Source organism: Suncus etruscus, chromosome 12 (genome assembly GCF_024139225.1).
Source record: "Suncus etruscus isolate mSunEtr1 chromosome 12, mSunEtr1.pri.cur, whole genome shotgun sequence".
NCBI classification, from domain to species: Eukaryota; Metazoa; Chordata; class Mammalia; order Eulipotyphla; family Soricidae; genus Suncus; species Suncus etruscus.
The window spans coordinates 30,004,404-30,014,043 of NC_064859.1; the positions used below are offsets into that span (position 1 = coordinate 30,004,404).

Consider the following 9,640-nt stretch of genomic DNA (forward strand, 5'->3'; position numbering starts at 1 on the left):
TATTATTATCATCTCCTTCTCCTTCTCCTCCTCCTCCTCCTCCTCCTCCTCCTCCTCCTCCTCCTCCTCCTTCTTCTTCTTCTTCTTCTTCTTCTTCTTCTTCTTCTGTCACACCCAGTGACACTCAGGAGTTACTGGCGCTCAGAAATTGCTCCTGGTTTGGGGGACCATATGAAATTCGGGGATTGAACCGCGTGCGGTCTGTCTAGGTTAGTGTGTGCAAGTCAAATGCCCTGCTGCTTGCGCCACCAATCAGGCCCCAATTTCATTGTCTTTTGTTCTTAGTTTCCTGCTTTTATTTATTTTTTTTTTTTTTTTGGTTTTTGGGCCACACCCGTTTGACGCTCAGGGGTTACTCCTGGCTATGTGCTCAGAAATCGCCCCTGGCTTGGGGGGACCATATGGGACGCCGGGGGATCGAACCGCGGTCCTTCCTTGGCTAGCGCTTGCAAGGCAGACACCTTACCTCCAGCGCCACCTACCCGAGCCCAGTTTCCTGCTTTTAGACTTGGACCACCTCTGCCTAAAAAGGCGATTTCTGTGCCTTCTCAACAACAGACAGCCTTTGGCAACCTTCCTAGAATGTACAAACAGCTTGTTTTAAAATAGAATTATTTTCCCTTTTGTTCCTTCTACATTTAGTATCCAGTATACTGAATGGCAAACTAGAGTTAAGCCTTCCTCATTTTCTTTCCTATTCTCTCTCCCCTCTTTTCTTCTGGATGTCTGTCTTTTCTTCCCTCTTCATTTTCTGTCTATGACTCAGAATGGAGTTAATATTGTCTGGGATTTTATATACATTTATATAAATTTCTCCTTCAATTTGAACTTGATCTAAACCAGAGACATAAATCTATTAAATACTACTTTCTTTTCTAAAAGTGCTCCTTGGCTGAAAAAGACACAGAGATGTGTTTCTGGCAAAGAACCAGAACTGGAGAGCAAGAGAGAAGTCAAAGACTTCAGGGAAGGGAGCTTCTAGGAGCTGAGTCGTTCATTTCTGCAACAATCTTATTCCAACTTCCCAGAAGTGATCAGACTGATTCTTTTTCGGGGCTGGGGTGTGGGGGAGGAGAGTTTGAAGGGCTGGGAGAAAGAAAGTGTTGGGCCACACCTAACAGTGCTCAGGGCTAGTCCTGGGTATATGCTCAGGAGTGACCCTTCTTGGTGCTCCAGAGATCACTGGGTGGGCTGGAGAGATGGCATGGAACTGGGCATTTGTCTTGCATGAAGAAGGATGGTGGTTCAAATCCTGGCATCCCATATGTCCCCTGAGCCTGCCAGGAGAGATTTCTGAGCATAGAGCCAAGAGTAACCCCTGAGCGCTGCCGGGTATGACCCAAAAACAAAAACAAAAACAGAGATCACTAGGGATTTGAGCCAATATCAGCCACATGTAAAGCACATGTCTGATTCTTTGGCCTCAGAATCAAACTCATAAAAAAAAAAAAAAAAAAAAAAAGAATCAAACTCATGAGGCAGGACCCACATTCCCCTGCTTTCCATGCCAGCAATTTTTATCTTTGGGTTTCAGACTGTAGCTGACATCAACTATTTTTATTATTTATTGTGAGTGCCTATCTGATCTTGGATTCATGTATGATTTATTTTGTTGGTTGTTCTCTTTTGAGTCATAAAGGGAGAAGTTCCAGTGTTGAGGAGTCTCAAGAATGGATGAGATTGATGGCTTAACCACCTGGCAATCTCTATTGAAAAATGAATCTCTTCACAGTTATGCCCAAAAATCAGTTACAGGGTAGAGGTTGCTCTGTAGCTGCAGATGCCTTTTTATCTCAGCTCTGGTTAAATTATGAATAATATCCAAGAGAAAGATATTTTTCAGACCTGAGAGAATGCTAAAAATGCATGTGCGCTATGCAAGAGACCTGAGTTCCATTATAGCACCCCATTGTCCCCTAAGCACTGTCAGGTATGGTCCCAAAACAATTACAACAACAAAAAGAAACGAACAAAAGAAAATGTTTTTATTTATAATTACAGTTTATTTAGTGTAGGTGGTTGTGAGTATCACCTTTAAAAACAGGTGTCTGAGTTTTTTTTTTTTTAAATTAAGGTGTTGTTCAACTCTATTTTCAAATTAGTTCCTGAATTTGATTGGCTTGTTGTAAATTATTTTGAAAACAAAATTTTTTCTTTTAACCTATTCAAATAACAATATTGAGACTTCGACTTTATATCCTGTAGAAGAGAAAAAAAATTTTTTCTTTACAACTCTGAAAGGCAGAGTCCTATAACTAAAAATCAGATTATAAGAGAAAAAGTTTATGAGATTATAATACTTATAAGTTTATAAGAAAAAAGTTTCTGAACTCTCATGTGTGCATGGGAAATTACCCAGGGAAAATTAGTAACTCCCCAAGGTGGCTAACAATTAACAATTTAGCAGGGGAAAGGCGAGGGCATGTACGTCTCTTAGGGAATAATAAATGATTTTTAGAAAAGATGAATAGACTCCTAGAAGAACAGACATGCTACTCGGTGACAGTTTGGCTGGCTGTGTTGTTAGCATCTTGTCTCCTTGCACATCAAGAATCCATCTTTCCAAGTTAGATTAAATTCCTGGAGCATTTTTGCACCATTCAAGGCCTTTTGGATGCCTACTGCACGCTATTAAGCAGATCAAGGGATCTGGGAAAAGTCTTTCCTGCATACTGTCTTCCATGAGCCTTAAGCTCAAAATAATATCTCAAAATATATAGGAGTGGAAGCAAGAAAGAAATTAGTTGAAACTAATTTAGAAAGATGTGACAAGAGGGAGAAGTACATGTTTGAGAGAGAACACAGGCTTTTGCAGAGTAGCAATAAGCAAGCAAATAATCCAGTGAGGTCCATGTTCAAGGAGAACATGGGCTTGAAGATCCAGCCCAAGCAGCATATTTTCAGGTGACATACTCTATTATTCTTCAAATTTAATTGTGATCTCTAACCTGAGGGATATTAGGATGCATATGTATAACAATTCAAGAGTGGGGCCCAGAGCACGATTCACTGGCTAAAAGTACCAGCCATGTAAGCATGAGGCTATGAGTTTGATCCCAAATGATGCCCACAGGTGCCTGGTCCCATTCCCACTCTTTGACACCTGGTGAGTACAACCCTTGGTTACCTCAACAGCACAACAAAGGGAAAAGAAGCCAATATTAGTCCTTCTCCCATTACACCAGTTTTAAGCAGACAGCTGCGAAGGAGAAATTTTGATGTTAGAAGGACAGTTCCCAAACTGTAGTGTTGGCAAGTTTAAGAGCCTGAGCACCAGCTTGACATTAAAAGATTCATACCATATTTTTTTCCACCACTCATTGGCTGCTCCTTCCAGCTTTTTCTATGTTTCCCAGACTTTATACTCCGGGTGGACCTCAAGGGTGTCGTCCCTGGCTCCACTCCTTCTTTGCTTTCCTTTTCTCTTTATCTCTTTTAGTTTTGTAAAATGCAGAAGTGATCAGCAGTAAAGCAATGATACTTTATACACTCAAAGGGCTTGTGTGGACTAACTAAAAGTTTACATAAGAAGAGAAATATCACAAATATGAAAAAATGTCGCCAGTTATAAGCAGAACTTAGATCTTACCTATGTTTGTAAATATGTATATTGAATGCATGAAAATAAGTGAATGAATAACATCTATAAATAGATAGCTTCCAACTTACATCTCTCATCCATTCTTCTCCATTGAACAAGTATTCTACCCAGGGACTTCCTGTTTACATGTGTCAACATGGTTGAACTCGAACTCCTTATTTACCCCAGCTTAACCATAGCATCCCCTCTCAGTGGATGGCAATATATATTTTTATTCAAATCAAAAACATAAATTCACTTTCGTTTGGTTTGTTTGGTGGTACCCAAACCTGGCACAGTGCTTATCCCAGCAATGCTGGGGACCAAAATCAGGCCTACTGCATGTAAATCATGCATACTCCAGTCCTTTGAGCTACCTTCCAGGTACCTGCCAGCTACCTAAGTGGCACTTTGACTCTTTCCCAGTTCACCTCCAATCCCTCTTTAATCTTGTATTCTATTCTGTCTGCATCTGGACATAGTTTGCATTTTTCCACTATCTCTCTCTACCCAGGTCTGAGACACTCCCTGCCTAGGTCACCCTGTTTCTGCCTTGTCCCCTTATGTTCTCAGACAGAAGCCAGGAGTTCAAATTGTATTCCATTTATATCCAAAAGCAAAATGTTATCCAGAATAAACTCAGAAAGAGTGGAAGCCCCAGGGCCTGCCTGAATTCAATTCTCTTCCTTCCCAGTCCTCTGGGCTCCAGTAACTGTGGCCTTCTGAGATTCTAACCTGCCTTTCACCTTGTTCTGAAAGGCCCCTCTATTTGCACTTTGTTCCAGACTTTACTTACTGGTACTTTTCTACTCAGCATATCCCTAAGGATTTCAACCTCTTACACACACACCATCCATCTCCCCTGGCTCTTACTCCCCTGTATCATTCACCACCTCTGACATACTTCTTCTTACTTTAGTGTTCATTTGCCACTAGTCTCTTGCATGTGATGTCAGTTTGTGGAAGATAGGGATGGATTGCCAGATAATTCCAATACCAGTGTTGGGCCTAAAGGAAGCCTGGCATGCAGTAAATATTTATGCAATGAATTCAGTGAAAGAGTATTATATTGCTTGAACAGAGAACTATAAGCTTTAATAACCAATAAATAAAATTTAAGTTAATACTCTTTCAATTTCCAGATTTTGAGTCACACTTTGCTCTCAGCACATTCTTTACTTCCTCATTACAGTCACATTGTAGTATTTTCTGTGAGTGACCCTTTATATGAATGATTTCATTGTTCTTCTTATTCTGTTTGTTGCAATTCTTAGAATTTATATCAACTGTTTCATTGATTTCCCTTACTACTTCCTTAAAATGAAATGAAACTACTTAGTACAAGAAAATCAATTGTGGGGGCCGGGCGGTGGCGCTAAAGGTAAGGTGCCTGCCTTGCCTGCGCTAGCCTTGGACGGACCGCGGTTCGATCCCCCGGTGTCCCATATGGTCCCCCAAGCCAGGAGCAACTTCTGAGCGCATAGCCAGGAGTAACCCCTGAGCGTTACCGGGTGTGGCCCAAAAACCAAAAAAAAAAAAAAAAAAAAAAAAAAAAAAAAAAAAAAGAAAATCAATTGTTAGAATAAGAATAATCTCCATGAAAACTGGGAGAATTTCTTTAGCTATTTGTTGATTTATTATCTACTTGCTCTTGCAGTTCCAAGGAATAAACTCAGGGCCTCACAACTGCAAGGCAATTGCTCTACTATTTATTAAAATAAGAAGAATTTAAACAATTGTCCCATAGGCTATAAAAACGCACTTTTGATAGCCATCACCCCCTTTTTATTTATTCTCTGGTCCAGGCCATCAAACCAGGTCTCCTGCACTCAAGCACATACTTTAGCACTGAGTCACATCTCTGGCTGTTAACCATTCTTAAAACTTGACCCCATATCCCTTCTTAAACACCCCTCTACATTCAATGACAAGTCAGGCTCTTCCTCAATGCTATTAGCCTTCTGGAGCAGTATAAAAGGTTTCTTTTTAATAACACAATAGATTTCTCCTAACCTTTCTTGGCTGACTCCTTAAATAGCAGAAGCAAAGTTATCATTATGCTCCCAGGAAGAGCTTTTTATATAAGGTAACACCATTCTTTTTTATAGTAAGTCCTCTCTTAAGAAACAGTTTATCCTATATAACTCCATGCTTTCCTAACGTGGCCACATTATAGAAATAAGTTTCTCAAACGAAAACTTTAGTTTTAATTGATTTAATTGATGAAACCCAATGATTACTGAGTAGAATAAGCTTATCTTGTTCTTTTAACTTTCTTCCTTTACATTGGGAAATTAACCTTGGTGAACTCAGAGAAAAGGAACAGCTAAAATAGGGTATTTAGTTAAAATGAATTATACAGAGGGGTTGAAGAGATGGCACAGCAGTAGGGCATTTGCCTTGCATACAGCCAACCCAGGACAGACAGTGGTTAGAATTCCAGTATCCCATATGGTCCTCTTGCCAGCCAGGAGCAATTTCTGAAAGCAGAGCCAGAGTAACCTTAAGCATTGCCAGGTGTGACCCCCCCAAAACAAAACAAAACAAAACAAAACAAAAGGATTATACATAAATAAGTTGGAGGTTTTTTTTTTTTTTTTTTTTTTTTTTTAAGATAGGTCTGGGGGCCAGAGAGATAGCACAGCGGTAAGGCATTTGCCTTAGATGCAGAAGGATGGTGGTTCGAATCCTGGCATCCCATATGGTCCCCTGAGCCTGCCAGGAGCGATTTCTGAGCATAGAGCCAGGAGTAACTCCTGCCGGGTGTGACCCAAAAACCTAAAACAAAAACAAAAACAAAAAAATAAAAGATAGGTCTGATCTCTGAAAGAGACAATGATAGAGCTAACACACACACACACAAATTATTAAAAATCAGTGAATCTGGGACCAGAGAGCTAGACAGTGGTGGGGCATTTGCCTTGTATGTGGTTAACCTAAGTTCCATCCCTGGTACCCCACTTGGTCGCCTAAGTGCCACCAGTAGTGACCCCTGAGCACAGAGCAAGGGCTAAACCCTGAGTAACTCCAAGTATGACTCCCAAACAACAACCAAAAAATAATAAGTTAATCTGGGTCTCGGCAATAGTGTATTTCTTAGGGTGCTTGCCTTGTACATAGCTGGCCTCCAACACCAACATTCTATTTGTCCCCTCCTTCAGCCCACCAGGAGTCTTGAGCGCAGAGCCAGGTATATGCCCTGGCTGGGTATAGCACAAATACAAACAAAAATGGGTGACTCTGGGCAAAGGGTACTGGAAGCTCTTTGCACAAATTTTTTGTTACTCCTAGTTCTTCATTTAGGGGTCACTCCTGGTGGTGTTCTGAAGACTATATGTGGTGCCAAGGATCAAACTGGGGTTGTCTACATTAAATCAGTGTCTGAACCCCTGTAACTCTCTTTTCAGCTCTGCACACTCTTGCTGTTTTTCTTTGAGTTTAGAATTACTTCAAAATAAAAAATTTTGGGGAAAAGATCTGAACACGTTGATCTAAGTATCAATAAATAAGGTATCAATATATATTGAGCTATTGGTAGTTTCAGATAAATAACAGATGGATCCTTTAAGTTTACACCTATGTTTAGTCTGAGAAGGGGAGAGAAATGTTTAAATAAGTATTATGGGACAGTTAAATGGCTTTTCTCTTTTAGTCACAAATGAGGCATGAGGGAATAGAGAAAACAGAATAATAAGGTAAGTTGAGGATAACTGTCCCCCTACTCCCTGCAAACTCTGGTGCATAATTTACAAAGAAAATAAAATAACTTGTATTAAGTCCTCTTAGTTTCCTCCATCACATCATAATTTACAAAGAAAAAAAATAACTTATATTACAGTTCTCTTAGTTTCCTCCATCACATCAAGGCTGATAAGAGAGAGAGAGAGAGAGAGAGAGAGAGAGAGAGAGAGAGAGAGAGAGAGAGAGAGAGAGAGAGAGAGAAAGGAAAGAGTCCAACTGAGGGGAAAGGCTGTAATAGAACATTTTAAATAGTATGGGCACACCTAGTGGGACTAGGGCTGGGGATAAGGGAGCCTGGGGCAAGGCCCTGGGGATTCTCTACCCTGAGGAGTGAGCCACAGAATTCCAGTGAAGTGTTGGGGTTAGGGGTTATTAGGGCCATATTCACCAGTGGCTGGGGGTCATGCCATGTGGTGCTGGACAGGAAATCCAGGGCCTCACATATGCCAGACCCTGAAATGTGCCCTTCTCAATTTATATTTGAGTGGAAGCTCCATGTGGATAAAGACCTTGGAGAGCTTTCAATATGGTATTTTTTTTTTCTTTTCAAGGGTCTGGCAAGATAGTTCACCTTGTAGGCAATTGCCTTCCACACAGGAGACTATGGATCCTCAGTACCCAATATGGTTCATTCTCCAGTATTGCTAAGAGTGATTTAAATGAGTAAGCCCTGTGGACCCTGGGTGTCACCCCAAAACAAAAACAACAAAACAAATATTTCTTCAGAAAGAATAAAAAGAAAACAAACAAGCAAACAAAAAAAAAATCCAAACTAATAGACTTAAGTCCTAAAAATTAATGGTCTAAATATATCCACTGGAACACAAAATTAGGTGCGGTGGTAGTGGGTGAGTTTAAATGCTTATCTTTTAGTTGAGTTCATACCTGAGAAATTTCAAACATACCATAAAACAGGTTTTGCGTGTCATCCTTGCACAGGGGCCATGCTAATCTTCTCTGTATTATTCCAATTTTAGTATATGTGCTGCCGAAGTGAGCACCATAAAACAGGTTTTGATCCCATCTGTGTCTGTGGGCTAAAGAGGAGCTGTCTTTGAAAGTTCCTTGGGTCCTGTCTAGTAACACCCGCATTTAGAACAGTCAGAGGCGATTATCAGGGTCACATTCACTGGTGGTTGGAGTCGTGCCATTTAGTACTTGACATGTGCTATCACTTTCCACACCCCTGACCCTGAAATGTGCCTTTCTCAATCCATATCTGAGTGGGGGCTCCATGGGGATAGATACCCAAAGACCCAAGAACTAAGGACAGAGATTCAGGTGTCTCTCCAGAAGAGCAACACATCATCAGGTAAGGCATCAGCCAGGAAAATATTAAGTTGCTTGGCAATAGTAGGGAAGAAAGGGAGCTGTGAGTGGAAAAAGAGAACTAGGGGCTGGAGAGATAGCATGGAGGTAAGGCATTTGCCTTTAATGGAGAAGGGCGGTGGTTTGAATCCCGTCTTCCCATAAGGTCCCCTGTGCTTGCCAGGGGCGATTTCTGAGTATAGAGCCAGGAGTAACCCCTGAGCGCTGCCGGGTGTGACCCAAAAATAAAATAATAATAATAATAATAAAGAAAAAGAAAGAAAAAGAGAACTAGAGAGCTTCTGAGAAAGAGAACTTCTTTGGTCTTCCTCCCCTTGCAGGGGGAAACTAGACCCCAGGCAAGGTCCCTAGTTGTGATTATCACAGGAGACCAGAGATTCTGGTTTCTGGTCAGAAACTGGTTGCTAGTTAGATTGCCTGAAGGAAAAGGCAACTGAGCTCTATTTTGCATGAAAGCTGACATCACTGGCTACCTGGAACTTTTAACTAATGCTGGGAGAATAGGAATTCTACTGAGAAAGGAGGATGGCATTTTTGTGAATATAGATATTATCAAAAAACTATAATTTTTTAGAGTGACAATGGCATCATCATTACATTTTAATTATTTTACTTTTTTGTTTTCTTATGGGGGCCATGCCCTGTGGTGCTTAGAGTTTACTTTTTTATTCACTTTCTTGGTGCTTGGAGAGCTTTTAAATGTGTTGTTTTCTTTTTCTTTTTTTTTTTTTTTTCATGAGTCTAACAGGGGTCTTCAAACTACGGCCCTTGGGCCACATATTGTATTTATTCCCATTTTGTTTCTTCACTTCTAAATAAGATATATGCAGTGTGTATAGAAATTTGTTCATAATTTTTGTTTTTACTATAATTTGGCCCTCCAACAGTCTGAAGGACAGTGAACTGGCCCCCTGTTTAAAAAGTTTGAGGACCCCTGGGACTCTAGAAAGATAGTTCAGCCTGTAAGCACTTGCCTTCCATACAGAGATC

At 40.6% G+C, this 9,640-nt stretch overlaps 1 non-coding gene across 1 annotated transcript; it reads right to left on the minus strand.

The window, feature by feature from the left end:
- Nucleotides 1–8,218: 8,218 nt before the first annotated feature.
- On the minus strand, nucleotides 8,219–8,322 carry LOC126025192 (U6 spliceosomal RNA). The gene has a single exon (XR_007501235.1). It is a non-coding gene; the product is annotated as a U6 spliceosomal RNA (small nuclear RNA).
- Nucleotides 8,323–9,640: the final 1,318 nt, after the last annotated feature.